The 18,656-nt window shown below is 42.5% G+C and overlaps 1 protein-coding gene and 1 pseudogene across 18 annotated transcripts in view; both read left to right on the top strand.

The window, feature by feature from the left end:
* Positions 1–18,656, top strand: part of Kiaa1217 (KIAA1217 ortholog) — a 477,384-nt gene that overhangs the window by 268,880 nt on the left and 189,848 nt on the right. The window lies entirely within an intron of this gene.
* On the top strand, positions 6,714–7,995 carry LOC102010929 (annotated as a pseudogene).

Genomic DNA, 18,656 nt, shown 5'->3' with positions numbered 1-18,656 from the left:
AACTCCAGTAGAGTAACAGCCACTGACGTTCATTTTGCTTTTACCAGGTACCGAGCACAGCACATGGCTGTACATAAGCATGTGCCAGGCCTGAGTCATGTGGATAACGCCTTTGATCCTCATAACCAGCCAATGAGATGTGCACTTTTTTTACAACTTGCAAATGAGGAAACTAAATGTGGTGTGCTTGAGGTCACCCCGCTGTGACAGAGCACCATGACTCAGACTGTGGCTACTGCCCCTGAACAGGGCAAGGATGATTTGAAAATATGAAAGGCACCTAGTGGTGACCCTCAAGGTTTTGATTTTCTTGCTAAGGCTGGGTGAACCTTCTTCACTTTTCAAGGAGTAAAAGCTGTGTGTTCAAAGTTTTAAATCACAGATCAGACGTAATCCTCCCTGGTCCTTACATTTGCAAGCGAGGTCAACAGGATCCAGTGGAGTTCTGTTGAATTCAGGAGCTTTATTTCAAAATTTTCTTGAAAGTGCAACTCCTGATCATAAAAGATAGTGCACATAGAGGTGAATTTGTCAAGTATTCAAATATCAGTTCCTGTTAATTTAAAAATTTAAATCTTGAGCAAGGATTTTTTTTTTTTTAAGCTATTTTCCCCTGTACCAGAAGCCCTTAGCAATGGCCCCCAGGCTCTATGGGGTCACCTGTAGTTAGTCCTAAATTCAGAGGTTTTTCCTCTGTGTGTCAGAAATAGCCCAGGATCCCACATGAATTAGATCTGGGCCGATCCCATGAGATAATGAGGAGGATAACTGAGACCGATTGATATTTGGAGATAGAAGAAAGGGACCTTCCTTTTCCTTTCCAGTTATTCCGCTGTCATCTCAGCAGTTGAGGACAGGTGATAGGTCTCAACTGGGCTCATCTCCGAGCCTTATCACTTGCCTTGCAAGCAGGAGTCAGGCAGTAAATATTGGCCAAGGACCCAGCAGTTTTGGGTATCTGCCATGCCCTCTTTTTTTTTTTTTTTCCAGTACCAGGAATAGAACCCACTACCTTGCGCTTGCCAGGCAGGCGCTGTGCTGCTGAGCTAAATCCCCAGCCGCCATGCCCTCTTTGGTACTTGTTAGGGATACAGTGATTCAGGGGAGAAGGACACAAGGAGAAATGAGAGCTGCTCCCCAGGTGAATCGGTGATGCTGGGGGTCGGTCCTCTTACCTGGTGGTTTTATCTCTTTCCACCTTTGCATCTGAAGCCTCAGCTTCAGCCAGTGACAGGGACCATGCTGGTTATGTCTGCCACTGTAACCTTCCCATTTAAGTTACGGTTCCTGTGTCATACAAACAAGTGCATGTGGGGTGAGAGTCAGGGGGTCGTAAATCTTTTGGGAACTCTCTTGTCACCTGGTGGGGAGAAACCTGTAGGGGAAAAGATGGTCTCCTTTTGACTCTGTGGGCAAGAAAGTCCTGCAGTTAGAATGAGTAAGGGCTTCTCGTAGACTGGAAACATAGAAACTGGGCAAGTGGCACCTGAACTTTGTCCACAGAGGGGACAGAAGAAAGAACAGGAACATGTGCAGTTTTCTTTTTTTATAAGACTCACTAACCCTATGACCTGTTGATACGATGCTGTCTGCTGTATATAGGGAACTCTCCTTGCTGTGCAGTTTTCTTGTCATCTCTGGGCCAGGGCTAGAGTGTGTAAGTGCGTGACGTGACACAAGGAAAAGTGAGTGCTGTGGACATCGGAGTTGGTGTGTGGAATCCAGACATCCTCCCATCTCCGCACTTGGTTCTTTTCTTTCTTCTTGCCCTTTGAGCCTCTCAGCACAAAAGTAAGGAGTCCAGCTGAGTGCAGCCAGTCCACAAACCACAGGAAAAATGAATAGAACTGGGGATGGGGATTTAGCTCCGCAGCACAGAGCCTGCCTGGCAAGTGCAAGGTCGTGAGTTTGATTCCCGGTACTGGGAGAAAAAAAAAAAAAATGAATAGAAGTAGAGCTAGAAGGATGACTATGTTTTTCTGCTGTGGGAAGGTTTTTGTGGGGCTCTAACTCATAAGCAGTTTTGTTTGTTTGTTTGTTTGTGTTGATACAACGTCTTCCAGTGTTCTCTAAGTTAGTTTTGAATTTGTGGGATCAAGCGATCTTCCTGCCTTAGCCTCCAAAGTGCTGAGACTATGGATGCATGCCACCATACCTGGCTCACAGATGTTTTAAAAAACAAGTAAGTATACACTCCCATTATACACCTCAAGTGTGCAGACTGGTGAATGCCACTTAGTTACATAACATATAAAGGGGACTCCATCATCACAATGGTCAACCTCCCTGCAATCTCCTCCAATTAAGCTCTTGATGAAAATCAGTAGGAGAGTAGGACATTTTCTGCATGTTTGCTGCTGGTTTTTAGGGAGATGTAATGGAGACTTCTAAGTGTTTCTTTGCAGACAGTGATGGGAGCTCTGGTTGTCAGCAGAGATAACAACGGAGTTGTGTTTTTATTTGTTCATCGGCATGGACATAATGCGTGACAAAGTGTGCTTATTGGCAGGCCTGGACCGAGTAGCTGGTGATTAAATGTTCTTATTTCAAAGTAAGCGGCAGGGCTGTGCTCAGAAGAGCCCATTATGCCGAGCACCAGGCCCATCAACAGCCCAATTAAGAGCAAAGGGAGTGAGGCTGTGAAAATATCAGTGGGTTGTGCTGTTAAAGCTGTCTGGCTTCAGAGCCAAATGGGGCTTTTCGGTCTGCAGTTGATAGGAAACTCTCCTGTATTTCTGACGCCCTCCTACAGAGGGGGATGGTTTCAGATAATGATTGTTTTGCTTCTTTGAGCTTCCACCTGCAGAAATGTGTTTATTTGGACTGCTTATAGATTACAGAAAGCTGGGGAAACTGCTTCGGGAGAAGTAGTTCTTTGGGTGGATCCTCTCCCAACTTGTGACAAATCCACCTTAGGCAGTCGCAACAGGCTAAAGGTTGTAGGCCATGCCCGCACAAGTGGTTGTTGGTATGCAAACTGCTGGTCACATTTTTGGTGGTTGTCCTTGGGAACAGTGAAGTCAAACTTATTTGCTCCTGAAAGAAAATCCTCACCAAGAAAGGTTCAAAAATATGTTGTTCTACACCTTCTTTTAAAAAATAAGGCCTTATTGCCTGCTAACCTACATCTAACACCTGCTACAGTTTGTTTATGTGTTATAAAGAGAACCAATATCATGTGTTTGTTAGCCTGCTGCCTGCACATGTATGACTGTTGGTGGGTGTGCATGTGTGTGCACTTGTATGCCAGGACCCCTTTGGAAGTAGAAATCCTTTGGTTAAAAGAGAGAAAAGAACATGGAAAATTCCATGCTTCCTCACCTACTTTCTGGAGTGGGAGGCTGGGGGTTCTGCAGGGAAGCGGTCTCAACTTTGACTCATCCTACCTTCTGTTCATAAAGTGGAGGCCCCACTCCTGCCTCTGAGAAGCCAACCCCAGGAGGCCACAGCTTGGCCCAGTGGACAGGCCAGAGCTCCTGCTGCTGAGCACCAAGCTTTAGGATGCTTCACACACAGCAGCCCCATGTGGAAATGCTGGTACTGTAATTTTGTTTCTTGCCAGAGCGGGAGTTAAATATTTTAAAACCCTAATCAGTGAAATAATCATCAGGTTTTTCCTCATGTATTTTGTTCCATATGATGACTTTAACTTTCCATCACTTAATTAATGACTGAACAAAAGACTTTCTTTACCTAATAGTGGGGGAAACAAAGGGGTATTCAAAGAGACACCTGATATAAATAAGATTATATAGAAGGTGGTTGGTTTCCTGCTAAGCCAAAAACTTTTTTGAAGCTGAAGGATGAGCTGTAGAGCCTAGCCTAGAGCCCTTTGCACTCCAGTATGTTCAATTACATGCTGGTGATGTAAGAAACACCCGGTGTCTTTCACCTGCTGCAGGTGATGTGTGTTCTCCTGCAGGTTCCCCAAAAGCTAGGCTGTTCCCCAGACACTGCATCCTGTTGTGTGGGTCACATAAGCATGAGATCAGCTGTCAGCAGGAGCTCTTTTATAAGCTGATGTGGGAAATCAAAGCAGAAGAATTCTATGTCCTTCCCATTTGAGGCACTGAGGGGGTTCCTGGGAGGTGGGACTTGCCATTTGAAAACTGACAAACCTTGGGCAAACCAGAACAAGTTGTCACCCTCTGGGGCAATGAATTTGGCTGTAAACTTCACTATTACATTTCACAGTGTTAGGATGTTGGCCTTCTGAAATTCCTCAAACCTATTTTACGTCACAGGGTGGGCCTATTGCCTGGTACCCTGGTTGACGCCTTCTTGCCTCTTCCTGCCCATGACATGCTCCTACTTCGAAGGGCAGTGGATTGGTTTTGGAATGTGTCCATTCTGCTTGTCCACAAGTGCTGATGCTTTGAGGGCTCCACAGGTGTTCTAGTTTGGTGGTTTGGATTTAGTGAGGTGCCTCAGGAGCAGAGGGCAGGTGTAGACCACCAGATACTCCATGACTGTCCCCCAGCCTCCACTCCATTCCTTCTTCGGCCAAGAGGTCACTACTTTTTATCTATCAGAAGAAAACTGCAGCTAAAATTTTATAATCATAACAATGCATTTCCAAGTCAGAGATTAGATGCCTGAATAGTCCTTCTGCTTCCAGCAGCATTCTGTGACCTGCTGTGGAGAACTGCAGATTTTCCAAAGACTTTGAATGGAATGGATTTAAAGGAAATGTCTGTTCACATAGTTCTTATGATAGTGAGAGGTGCTCACTGGGTGGTCCTTTTATTTTTGGTAAAAGTGTTGGAAAAATCAAGTTATGTTTGCTCAGAGAGTCTGGGGGGTGGTCTGGAGAGATTGTGTAGTCTAGAGGATGCTGGAATTATAAATTATTATAAATGTCTGCTGGTTGGGGAAATTTATATACAGGAATAGTGCGATATAATATGTCAGGCTATAGAGTTTACCTAGTTTGTTGCCCAAAAATGTACACATTGGCTGAGGAGAATAAATTAAGAAAAATGCATTCACAGAGAAATAGAAATATGTTTTAGTCTGCTATTCTTTTGTCGACTGTGATTTTTATATCGGACTTCTTGATTGTCCCCAAAGCTCCCTGTTTTAAATTCATTTATTTTGGTCACCTTCATTATGAACCTTGAGTGTGGAGTTGCTTTCTTCTTAGATAAACACTCAAAATTCAATTTGTAACACTTTCTCATTTTTAGTACTGTATTAATGAAATTTTTGATGGGTTTTCTCTGAGCAGTCATCTATTTTTAGCCTGTTGTTTATTTTCACTCGAATACTGAGCTTTCCACAGGGCTGCACACAGGCTCAGATGTGTGAAGGGCTGTTGATAACTAGCATTCACTTAGCCAGGGTTGGAGGTCCCATTGAAATGGGATGATTCCTTTTTATGGCAATGCTACTGCCCTGTATGAATAACAGGTTCCCCTCCTTGAGAGAGAAAAATTACATCACCTTAGTGTCTCAGGAGTGCAGTGCCATAAATATTCTTATGCTTCACAGAGCAGCATCTTTATTCAACAGAGCTGATACTGCCAACAAAAATGAAATAATAGAGGCAATAACTTCCTGTGGTTTCCAGCTTTAATTCTGAGTAATAAGGGAGAAAGAGAGAGGTTGCAATCAAAATTTTTTGCATAGTGCTCTAAGGGCTATCTTTGACTTAAAGGGCTGTATGTTCTCCAAGGGAAACAGATAAAATGGGATTTTTTTTTCCCACCTAATGTTGTCTGCCTTTGATTTGTGCTTTATAAAGTCAAATGTTACACTTGTGTTTTAAGCTTCCCCAGACCCAGCTATTTGGATGGGGTGGACTCTTCGACCACACAGAATGTGGCTCAAGCCTGCAGCTATGGGGGTCTGGCCGTCGCAAGGGTCACTTTAGTGAAGTATCTGCAGAATGTTTTAGTAGAGGTCATGTGTTAAAGTACCATTTCTTCTAAATCGAGGAGAATTTTCTCTTATCAAAACATGCTCACTAGTTACTATTCTCAATATCCCATCTTGACTGCTTTTTCTAGATATGGTGATAGGAGTTAAAAATAAGCATATTCGCCTGAAAAATCATGAGCCCATGATTTATGATCTGAGCCTTTGATTTGTATTTAATTTTGTTTGTGTAATAAAGGGTGACATAGGTAAAAATCATGATATGACCCTTGAAGGGAGGGTCCTGGCATGAGGAGCTCATGAAGAGGAGGGACGGGAGTTGAGAAAGACATTGGTGAAGTCAGACAAATGGCACATGCTGTAATCTCACCTGCTTGCGAAGCTGAGGCAGGAGGATCCCAGTTGAGTTTAGCCTGGACAACATAGCTATACCCTGTCTCAAAAAGTCTAGGATATAACTCAGTGGCACAGTGCCCTCTGTTCGATGCCTAGCTGGAAATCAGTTTGACAGTAGGTTTAGTGGAAGATATAATAAATTTATTTGGGAACATCTGAGGCCAGTTAATGGTGGGAATTCTCTGTTGTAGATATATGCGGCTCAATACTGCATATGTATGTGTATGTGTGTGTGTATTGTATATGTGTACTAACTCACAGGCAGAGTATGCATTTCTGGAACTCCAGAAAACCATCTAGGCTTCAGCTACCAGTATGATCAATATCTAGGTCCAAGTTCACGCCAGGCCCCTGTGCCTGTCGAGTAACAGTGGCATTCATTAAATATTAATCAAGAAGATACAAATATTCTAAAGAACCTGATATCAGTCTGAAATTGAAAATATAATTAGGCCGGCAGCCTCCTTGCCCGCCCCCACGCAGCCCCCACGCCAAGGCCTCCACAGCAATGGCCTTGGGCGATACCCTCTACATCGCCATGGACGGCTCAGAGATGCCGGTGATTGTGGAGCTGCACGAGATCGAGGTGGACACCATCCCGGTGGAGACTATCGAGACCACAGTGGTGGGCTAGGAGCAGGACGATGGCGGCGGCGGCGACCATGGCGTCGGGGACCACGGCGATGGGGGCGGCTACGGGCACGCCGGCCACCACTACCACCACCACCGCCCGCCCGCGATCGCGCTGCAACCGCTGGTCACCGAAGACACGAGCCAGGTGCACCACCACCAGGAGGCGATGCTGGTGCAGACGCGCGAGGAGGTGGTGGGCGGCGAACACTCGGACGGGCTGCGCTCCGAGGACGGCTTCGAGGGCCAGATCCTCATCCCGGTGCCCGTGCCCGCCGGCGGCGACGTTGACTACATCGAACAGATGCTGGTCGCTGTGGCCGGCAAGAGCGGCAGCGGCCGCGGCAAGAAGGGCGGCGGCAAGAAGGGCGGCAAGAAGGGCTACCTGGGCGGCGGGGCCGGCGCGGCGGGCGGCGGCGTCACCGACCCGGGCGGCAAGAAGTGGGAGCAGAAGCAGGTGCAGATCAAGACCCTGGAGGGCGAGTTCTCGGTCATCATGTGGTCGCCAGATGAAAAAAAAAAAAAAACACTGACCACGAGACAGTGGTTGAAGAGCAGATCATTGGAGAAGAACTCACCTCCTGACTACTCAAGAGTATATGACAGGAAGAAACTCCCTCCTGGAGGAATACCTGGCAGTGACCTCTCAGACCGTAAACAACTGGCAGAATTTGCTAGAATGAAGCCAAGAAAAATTAAAGATGATGCTCCAAGAACAATAGCTTGCCCTCATAAAGGCTGCACAAAGATGCTCAGGGATAACTCTTCCATGAGAAAACATCTGCACACCCACGGCCCCAGAGTCCACGTCTGTGTGGAATGTGGCAAAGCTTTCGTTGAGAGCTCAAAGCTAAAGCGACACCAGCTGGTTCATAGCGGAGAGAAGCCTTTTCAGTGCAAGTTCGAAGGCTGCGGGAAACGCTTTTCACTGGACTTCAATTTGCACACACATGTGTGAATCCATACGAAGACAGGCCCTATGTGTGCCCCTTCGATGGCTGTAATAAGCAGTTTGCTCAGTCAGCTAACCTGAAATCTCACATCTTAACACATGCTAAGGCCAAAAAGAACCAGTGAAAAGAAGAAAAGAGGGAAGACCCTTCTCAGCCACGGGAAGTGTCTTCCAGGAGGGCGATTGGGAATGAATATGCCTCTCCTTTGTATATTATTTCTAGGAAGAATTTAAAAAATGAGTCCTACACACCTAAGGGACTTGTTTTGATAAAGTAGTAAAAATTTAAAAAGAAACTTTAGTAAGATGACATTGCTAAGATGCTCTATCTTGCTCTGTAATCTTGTTTCAAAAACATGCTGTTTTGTAAAGTGTGGTCCCAGCAGGAGGACGATTCATGAACTTCACATCAAAAGATAATTCTTTATACTACGGTGCTAGAAATGGGACTTCTTTTCACATTCTTATAAATATGAAGCTCACCTGTTGCTTACAGTTTTTTTAATTTTGTATTTTCCAAGTGTGCATATTGTACACTTTTTAGGGATATGCTTAGTAATGCAATGTGTGATTTTTCTGGAGGTTGATAACTTTGCCTGCAGTAGATTTTCTTCAAAAGAATGGGCAGTTACATGCATACTTCAAAAGTATTTTCCTGTACAAAAAAAAGTTATATAGGTTTTGTTTGCTATCTTAATTTTGGTTGTATTCTTTAATTTAACACATTTTGTATAATTGTATCATATAGCTGTACTGAATCATGTAGCATCAAATATTAGATATGATTTAATAGTGTTAATCAATTTAAACCCATTTTAGTCACTTTTTTTTCCCCAAAAAATACTGCCAGATGCTGATGTTCAGCATAATTTCTCTGCCTGTTCAGTTACAGAAAGTGGCGCTCAGTTGTAGAATGTATTGTACCATTTAACACCTGATGTGTACATCCCGTGTAATAGAAAGGGCAACAATAAAATAGCAATCCTAAAGAAAGAGTATGGCAGAGAAAAAAATAAGAGAAGAATATATAATTAAAAACCTACCGACAAATAAAAGCCCAGGTCCTGATGGATTCACTGTTGAATTCTACAAGAAATTTAGAGAAGATCTAATGCCACTAAAGCTGAAACTCTTTAATAAAATCTAAAGAGAAGCAATACTTCTAAAATCATTCCTTGAAGCAAGTATTACTCTGATACCTAAGCCAGAAAAGGACCCTACCAAAAAGAAAACTACAGATCAGTCTCCCTAATGAACATAGATGCAAAAATCCTCAATAACATACTGGCAAACAGAATGCAGCAAATTATCAAGATGATTATACACCATGACCAAGTGGGATTCATTCTAGGGTTGTAGGGATGGTCCAACATACGCAAATCAATAAATGTAATATGCCATATTAACAGAGCCAAAGGCAAAAATCACATGATCATCTCAACAGATATAGAAAAAGCATTTGACAAAGTCTAACAATCATTCATGATTAAAAAAAAACCTACAGAAAACTGGAACAGATGGTCTTTACCTTAATCTGATAAAAGCTGTCTATGACAAACCAACAGCCAACATCATACTAACTGGACAAAAACTCAAAGCTTTCATTCTAAAATCAGGAACAAGACAAGGATGTTCTCTGTCACCACTCCTGTTCAATATAGTTCTGGTAACATTAGCCAGAGGAATTTGATAAGACAAAGAAATAAAAGGAATAAGGATAGGAAAGGAAGAAGTTAAATTATCATTATTTGCAGATGACGTGATACTTGTGTTAGTTACTTTTCTCTCACTGCTGGGACAAAATACCTAATGGCAAGAATTAAGGAAGGAAAGGTTTATTTAGCTCACAGTTTGTGGAAGTTTCAGTTTATAATCAGCTGGGTCCGAGACAGGGTGGCATGTCAAAGGGGCAACAATTCATAGCAGCAGAAGACAGCAAAAGCAAAAAGAGCAAAAAGGGGAGGAGAGAGAGAAAACTCTTTCTGTCCTTTATATGGTATGCAGGCTACTCACAGTAGGGTGGGTGTAGCACTCACACCCATAATCCCAGCACTAGACAATGAATCAGTCACAAACTCTAGATTCAGCCACCGCTGAAAAGTGCCCCCCCATGACTGCATGAGGCTTTAGGGGGATATCCAGACACAACCATAACATTCCACCCCTGGTTCCCCAAAGACTCATGAACATCCCTTTATGCAAAAGACATTTAGTCCATCTCCAAGAATTACCAGAGTCCTAACAGTTTCAGCATTGCTGAAAAGCCTAAGTCCCAAGTCTCCTCTGAAATTTAAGGCAAACTCTTAGCTGTGAGCCCCTGTACAAATGAAAAATTAAACATTTCCAACATTCAATGGCACAAGATAGACATTTCCATTCCAAAAGTTACTAATGGAGATACAAAGCATTGGAACTAAAGCAAGTCCAAAATCCAGCAGGGCAAATATTAAGTCCTATAGTGCCATGTGGAACAGCGAAAGCAACCTGTGGAGCTCCAAAGGGCTTCTGTACATAGAATACCCCAACAACTCCACCAAACGGCATGTAGATTTAATAACCAAATTCAGCTGTGCAGCTGGATACAAAATCAACACTCAAAAATCAATAGCATTCCTGTACACAAACAAGAAACTCACTGGGAGAGGAATTAAGGAAACCACACCCTTCACAGTAAAATCTAAAAAAATGAAACACTTGGGAATCAATCCAAAAAAGAAAGTAAAATATCTATACATTGAAAATTACAGTACTTTGAAAAAGATCAAAGAGGATATCGGAAAATGAAAAGATAATCCCTTGCTCATGGATAGGAAGAATCAACGTAGTAAAAATGGCCATCTTCCCAAAATTGCTATACAGATTTAATGCAGTCCCAATCAAAATACCATTAACACACCTCACAAAACTAGAGAAAACATTCTTAAAATTTATTTGGAACCAGAAGAGACCTAAAATAGCACAAATAGTCCTAGGCAACAAAGGCAAGGCAGGGGGCATCACAGTCCCCAATTTGAAATTATACTACTACAAAGCTCCTGTGATAAAAATAGCATGGTACTGGTACTGGTAAATATTTTTTTTTTTTTTTGGTTTTTCTCCGGTACCGGGAACCGAACTCACGACCTTGCGCTTGCCAGGCAGGCGCTTTTAGCCGCTGAGCTAAATCCCCAGCCCCTGTACTGGTAAATATTAACAGCCAAACAATTTAGTATTTATGACCTAATAATGTAGTGACTGATTGAAAACATAATCCCTCACATTCAAATGAAAATATTTATCTTTTTCATTAATGGGTGATGATTTGTTTTCTGTGTCAATCTGGCTAGATCCAGGTACTCAGATAGTTGGTCAGTGTGGATAATGTTGTGATGGTATTTTTTGGTGAGATTTATGTAAAGTCAGTAGCTTTTGAATAAAGCTGATTACTCTCTAAGACATGAGGAGGCCTCATCCAAACAGCTGGAGGCCTTATGAGATTGAGGTTTTCTCCAAAGGAGAGGGAGTTTTACTGTCTTTGAACTTGAGCTGCAACATCAACTCCTTGGGTCTCTGTCCTGCTTAGCAGTTCCTCATAGTAAATTATAATTTTCCTGGTTCCGTTTGCTGGGGGACACTGACTAATACATTTGCCAAGGGGATGTGTATGTGCACCTGTTGGAACACAGCAGAATTCCTCAGTCCTTTGTATCATACTGGACACCCTTCCATGTGCCACTATGATTTATATGAGTGCTTACTTTTTTTTTCATGGCAACCTCAGATAACCCCATTTTGCAAAGGTGATACCCCCAGCAGGAATGCAGATGACCTAATGTTGAAAATGAACTGCCTCAAGCTAGAAGTCTGCATAATTTCCAACGAGTGTTGCTGTGTTTACCACAAAAAATGGAAAGTACCCCATAGTGCCAGACGAATTCGCTGTGACGTCCCAGGGGACCTGGGCACACTGCTTGGGAATTGCAGGTACCGGTGCTGGTAGTGATGATGGAGAATGGATGAGCTCAGGCAGACAGAGCGAGGAGGCTTAGAGAGTGGAGGCGAGCCCTACAAACACTGGGAAGAGGAGAAGCTGGAGAGAGGAGCCCTGGAGTGGAGATGGCAGAGCACGACCAGCAACATGCACAAAAACCAATACGCTGTAGAAAAGGAGGAGACAAAATACGATTCCAATACCACTGCAACTACGAGATGAATCGGGCATAGGAAAGAAGGTAGGAAGAAATATTCTCTAACGCATTCAAGGTTGGAGGAGTTAGGATGGTGGGTAATACGCCCTCATCTCTCTTTTCAAAAAAAATAGTGTGGGGGCTGGGGATTTAGCTCAGTGGCAAAAGCGCCTGCCTGGCAAGCGCAACGTCGTGAGTTCGGTTCCCGGTACCGGAGAAAAACCAAAAAAAAAAAATTTAAAAAAAAAAAAATAGTGTGTATGTCTTCACTGTGCAATTTATATATAGAGAGAATATATATATAAAATATACATAATATATAATATATATAAAATATATAGTATATATAAAATATACATAGAATAGATAAATATATATAGAATATATAAAAATATAGAGAGAATATATATAAATTATTTGTATATATATATATAGACAGCCATGAAAACATTTCTAGCTCTGCTGTATGCAACAAATCTTTTCTCCCATTTTCCTGCCCTGTACTTCTATTGAGTTCCAGCATTGATCTGTGGATGTGAGGAAAGTAAAGCTAGGGGGAGATGATAACAGAAAATATAATGAAAATCATTTCATGTTTGATTTTCTGTATAAAACTCTTGGAAGAGCTAGGGAGGGAGGACATGAAGCAGATTTGCATAAGGAAGTATAAGGAAGCATCAGGAGATCCAAAGGCCACTTGCACCGGAAGAGGGGATAGACAGGACCCTGGGCTGCACCCTGCCCTAGTGGCAGACATGAGAATTGCACAGGTGGGGCAAGCGTGGGAGAACACTTGGGAGAGCTTCAGCATGGCTCTCTGGCAAGGCTTAGCAACAAAACCCAGCCTTGAAGCCGTGCGTCTTTGCCAAAGCACTTAAGTCTCCTGCATGTATTGAAATTAATTTGACTGCAAGGAAATTCACATATCCAGCTTTGTTAAGTGTACAGTTGAGTGGAATGTTTCTAGGAGGTTACTGAAGCCCATATTAATGATACGACAGTGTGACAAAGTGAAAAAGTGCCATAATCAAGCATCTAAAACTCTAGATTTTAAAAAATTATTATTTAACTGGTTATTTCCTCAGTTAAAAGCAGTGAGTCTGAGAGAATCATGTGGTTAGACACAGTGAGCTTATGTGTATCATATGAAATGTTACTGCCACCTATGAGATTTTTATTCTCCAAGAAGGTTATGTCTTTAATTCTACACCACAGAGAATACAAACAAATTTGTAGTTACAGTTCATGCATGTATCTCTGTAGAAGAAAAGTAAATTGGTACCCACTCACCCAAAAGTCATAAATCAGACATCAAATGGCTAATCACAGATAAAAAGTATGTGCTTGGTACTGATTTATTTCTTCTCAGTCTATTGTGAATAATTAAGGATTTAAGTCTTGGACTGGCAGTGCTGTTTTTTGAAGGCTAAGTCAAAATCATAAAGTTTGTTTTAAATTCCCCTCACCCAGGTTTACACTTTCCATTCCGCTTTGTTTAAAGTATTGTCTTTGGGAGGCCCTGCATATTAAACTATAAACACGACCTCGAGGCAGTTTTCCTGGTACTATAGCACTTATTCATTCCTCAGGGTGATGAGATCTGCCTGGTGCTTGGGAGAGCAGTCATTTTTACCTTATAAAACCAAAACAACTTTCAGTGATGGTAGGCATTAATTGGTCTAAGGGCTTGGAGATGGTTTGAATGGCACCAGGACAGATTCTCTAGTTCTTTATTCTCTTCAGTCTTCTGGGAACATCTTAAACCTATAGAAGTGAGGTGTGGCTTCCTTGGGGAAAAGAATAGAATTACTCTGTGATGCTGCAATGCCTCTGCCTTGTGTATAGCCAGAAGAACTGAAAGCAAGAAGTCTTAAGAGCTATTGTACACTGATGTTTATAGAGGCGTAATTCATAGTAGTGAAGGTAGGAAGGAATTCATGTGTCCATCACTGGAAGAATAGATAACAGAATGTGAAAGGAAATTCAGGCATGTGTGTTACAGCACAGATGCACCTTGAGAATGTTCTACAAAGTGAAATAACCCAGGCACAAAAGAGACAGATACTCTATGACTCTCTGCTTATATAAGGTGCTTACAGAAGTCAGCTTCACAGAGACAGAAAGTAAGTGGGCTAGGAAATGTGGAAAGAGGAGTTATTATTTAATGGGTACAGAATGTCAGTTTTGCAAGATGAAAAAGTTCTGTGGATGGCTGATGGGGATAGTTGCACAACAGTGTGAATGTACTTAATGGCACTGAACTCTACACTTTAAAAAGGTTAAGGGCTGGGTAAGTAGCCCGGTGGTAGAGCACTTACCTAGCGTGCATGAGGCCCTGGGTTCCATTCCCAGCACCGCGTGTGCACCAGATAGTTAAATGTCATGGTATGTATTTCACTACGGTTAAATAAAACACACACACAAACCTGCTCCATCATAGAAATTCAGTTCCAGCTGGTCAGCAACGGAGACCCAGGCTCCTGCAATTCTGGTCAATGCTGCAGGGTAAATTCTGGAGTAGTTCTAATATAGGAGAAAGAAACTCCAAACATGCTAGATGTCTAAAATGCTGAGTTCATGTTCTCTAAAATGGAGGAATGAATTCTAGGAACAAAGGAAGTTAAGAGTAGGAAGAATTTATTGAGAGAAAGAAAGCTTCTGTCTAAGAAGGACAGAAGGAGGCTCGAAAAGTGGGTTGCCCCCCAACCCTGCCTCTCAGAGGTGTTTATTGAGCAAAACCATGAGGTCAGGCAGGTTCAAGGTGGAACACAACTATAATAAATCAATAAGAATACAGTATAGTTGCTTCAGTAATATTGATCCAATGGAAAAATCACAGGGTGGGTGTGAGGTGGGACAAAACTATGATCAATAAGATTCTAACAAATATAGTCACTTGGGTAATATTGATTAACCAGGGATCAAATGGGGAAGCAAGTCATGTAGCAAGCACACAAGGAAAGGACGAGGACTTTCCTGTGAGGGGTGGGTTTCATGAATCCTGGCCTTCAGTGAAGGCACCTCCAGCCGCGGTTGTCTTCTGCGCTGACTTTTTGAGGGCTCAGCGCTGTCTGACTGCCTACAATATTTCTAAGTAACTTAACTATCTATAATAGTTAGACCAAGTGACTGGACTTATGTGGCAGACTGGGAGAACCAAGAGCTGGGAAAGAGAGATTTAGTGCAAGGATCAGGGAGACAGAGGCCAGCTAGGAAGACCTGCATTTGAACTCAGCCGAGGAAGTGTTCCAGTGATGGAATTTCAAACATTGTAAGTGACTTGTACGTGTGGACCAGTGGGCACGCTAAGTCACGTTTGGGCTATTTCCTTACAGCTACTCAATTCAGCTGGACCTCTGTCATATCTCCCAAAGGAACCAGCTCTGCCTAGGGTCTCATCTGAAGGCTACTCATGAGAATCTTGAAGATAGCAGACATTCACCTGGTTAGAATGAGAAAGAAGTGGGAAGAGGCTCAGAATGAACGGACCATACTACTTTTCATCCTGGCCCTTTGTGACCAAATTAAAGAGACATTGAAGGGCGTGATTTGGTGGTGTGATTTACAAATGACTGTTCCCTTTTTTATTGATGAAGCTGTGGATCTGGCCTCAGCCATCTTGTTTTTTCATGGGCCTGGCCTTCTTCTGATTCAGGAGCAGCTTATTGATTATTGGGCTAGCAGAATGACCTCTGTATTGATTTAATTGATAGAGTCACATGGAGGGTTTTGTGAGTGCCTCTGTGGTTCACCAAGTAAGGTGACCCACAGCACATTTCAGGAAGTCTTCTCACACCGCAGACCTCCTGACAGTGCTCTCTTCCTCCTTTCTCTAGCGGAGTTCAGGGGAATCAATAGTGAGCTGTGGTGTCCCTGCCCACGCTCTTTATTGAACACAATTCATTTTAAGTGACCTTTACTTTTCAGTAACGGTTCTTTATTTGTGAACTACGGATTGTAAACAGCCTAATCAGCCCTCTGGCTTTTGGTTACTAGCATTCCATCTGCTTTATAATGTCATTGTAAAAACCAGCTGTGCTAGGAAGGAAAAAAGTATTGATTGAATTTTTTTCATTGGAAGAAAAATTCTGTGGCATTAAGGTTGGCCAGACTCATACAGACTTTGAAGAAAATGCCAATACCATGTTTTGCTTGTGTGTGTGTGTGTGTGTGTCTGATTACTTAAAGTTGTTTTTTATGTTTCGTCTTAGTACCTGAAACTCAATGTTAATGATGGAATTAGGAACAAAAGTTTCCAAAAATCAAAGGAAGGATAATAATTCTAATAATTTTTTTATAAAGGTAACCATTAGATCTTAGGCTAAGGAACCACGATAAACAGAAGAAAATATGCTTAAAGGGTTGTGCTCGGAAAAACATTGTTAGTATGGACCCTTGGATTTTTATCCAGACTGTGTCTCCTTAGTTATTTGTCTTATAGTCTTACTTCTTTGGTAAACTTTGTACTGTTTCACAGACCCCATTTGAAAAAAAAGAAGGTGATGTTGTTACTTGTTTGTGTGCTGGTCTTGTCAAGTCTTGCAAACTTGTAGTGGTGTGCTAATTTCTTGGCTAAGTGCCTAAGATTGTCATGTTTTTGTAATAGTGCTTATGCTTGCTTTTATTCAGTGACTGCTTGGAAGAGATGGTCTTGTTAGGTTGCTCAAGGCCTTGACCTCTCAGATATTGGCTGTGCAGAACTTGAGCCTGAAAAGGTATAAACAGGTGACCATCAAGGTGCTGGTTACCACCTTTTCAACTTGAAATAATCCTAGAAATACTCTTTCCCACTATCAAAGAACCATGCCAGTGCCTTTTGGGGAAAAAAGCAATAAATTTAAATTAAACTTTGGGTTTCCAGCTTGTCTTCATTCTTTCAATCTCTCCTCATTACTTGAGGGGCATTGATTTGCAGGTTCTGTAACATGAGGGTTTTGCATTGGGGATTTTCTTTCCCCTTTCAAGTTTGAGGCTCAGGCAGGTTACGGCAGGTCAGCTATCTATTGACATCAGTGCCTGGAGTTATGGATAAATTCAGAGCTGTTGCAGCAGGTATGTGAAAGCAAGAGGAGATGAGAAGGAAGGTGTACATGGTTTCCAAGCAGGTATCTTAGTCCACCCTTTCTCCTTGTGGATGACAGCCAAGGTCTCACACGCTTCGCGGCAGCTCAGCCTCCAGGCCCTGCTTCACCTGCTGTGTACACCACTGTGGGGATAGATTCTCTTAAAATTCCCAGACAAGACCCAAGTTGTCAGTTGATCTTATAATGTCTGGCTATAACGTTGGAGAGCATATTATCCCTAATGCAGGGGACTGAAAAGAAAGTAGTAGGTTATGAGTCATAAATTTTGCTTTGCACATGAATGTACGTGGACACCCAGGTATGTGCTCTTCAGAGGAGTGGCGAGGGGAAGAAATGAAGAAACCTGCTCATTTGCCAGTTTCTCTCCTAAATTCAGTGTCAGTGTTTTGTAATCTTTCTGAGCCACTTCCACGTATGAGTTTATGCTCTTTGGATGCTCTTCTGTGGGACTGGCTTTAAGTTCTTGTTCTTCAAATCTAGGATTCACAGACTCACTTGAGCTTACGAGTAGTGAGAATGTACTAGTTAATTCACTTGCCCTTTCTTTTTGGTTCCATCGCAGACTTAACAGTTGTGGCTGTCAGTAACAAGGTGGGTTTCTCCCCAATTGCCTCCTGGACATGCTCTTTAGAATTTCTCATCAGTACATGGTTTTGAAAACCCTGACCTGAGCAACAGAAGTGGGTAAATAACAGATGTTATTTGAATAACTTATTGTGTGATATTTATGTTCTTATGAAATTGTCTCTGCATTTTGGTGATCCCTTTATTTGCAAAATGAGTGTATTCTCACAATGAACATCACTTCTTAAATTGGAATTCAAAAGAGACAGGTTCCTAGAACGGGAACCCCTTGTGCCTTACCTGAGGTGCTGCATTTTGTGCTGTGTTTTTCTGAAGGCCTAGGCTGTAGTTTCTCATCTCCTTTCGTGTGCACACTGCATCTGTGCTGGGACCTGCATGTGGTTCGAGTGTGTCCCCCTCATGGCTCATGTATCAGAAGCTTGGTCCTCCATGTGTTGGTGGTGTGAGGTGCTAGGACCTTTCCGAAGTGGAACCTAGTGAGGGTCGCTAGATTGCGCCCTTCCTGCCCTCTGGCTTTTGGTATTAGAATGTGATCTCTCTCTTATACATACTTTCTCACCATAATGCCATCTGCTGTGAGGTGACATAGCCAGAGGAGCCTTCACCAGAATCAACATCATGCTGTTTACACTTTCAGCTGCCAAAACTGTGAGTTAACTAAACCTCTATTCTTTATAAAGCATGCAGTATTAGGTATTTTGTTATAGTAACAAAAAACATACTATGTAGTCTGCTAGTGTCTCTAGGAAAGCACACAGATCCAGATCCCAGGAATGCTAAAGGAGTCCTAATAGAACATTATTATCCATTTCTCCTACACTTATAAACTCAGAATTAATGGAAGATACCATTCAAACCCCAATAACTCACCCTGCCTTCTCTTGCTCAAATTGATCTCTCATGTCATTCATGTATTCAAGAGAGAAGCTTCTCTCTCTAAGGAACAGGAAAATCCTCATTTGGAGA

Source organism: Chinchilla lanigera, unplaced genomic scaffold (assembly GCF_000276665.1).
Source record: "Chinchilla lanigera isolate Chin_1 unplaced genomic scaffold, ChiLan1.0 scaffold00028, whole genome shotgun sequence".
Classification (NCBI taxonomy): Eukaryota; Metazoa; Chordata; class Mammalia; order Rodentia; family Chinchillidae; genus Chinchilla; species Chinchilla lanigera.
Note: the sequence above shows the minus strand (reverse complement) of the source record. Positions and strands in the feature narration are given on the sequence as shown.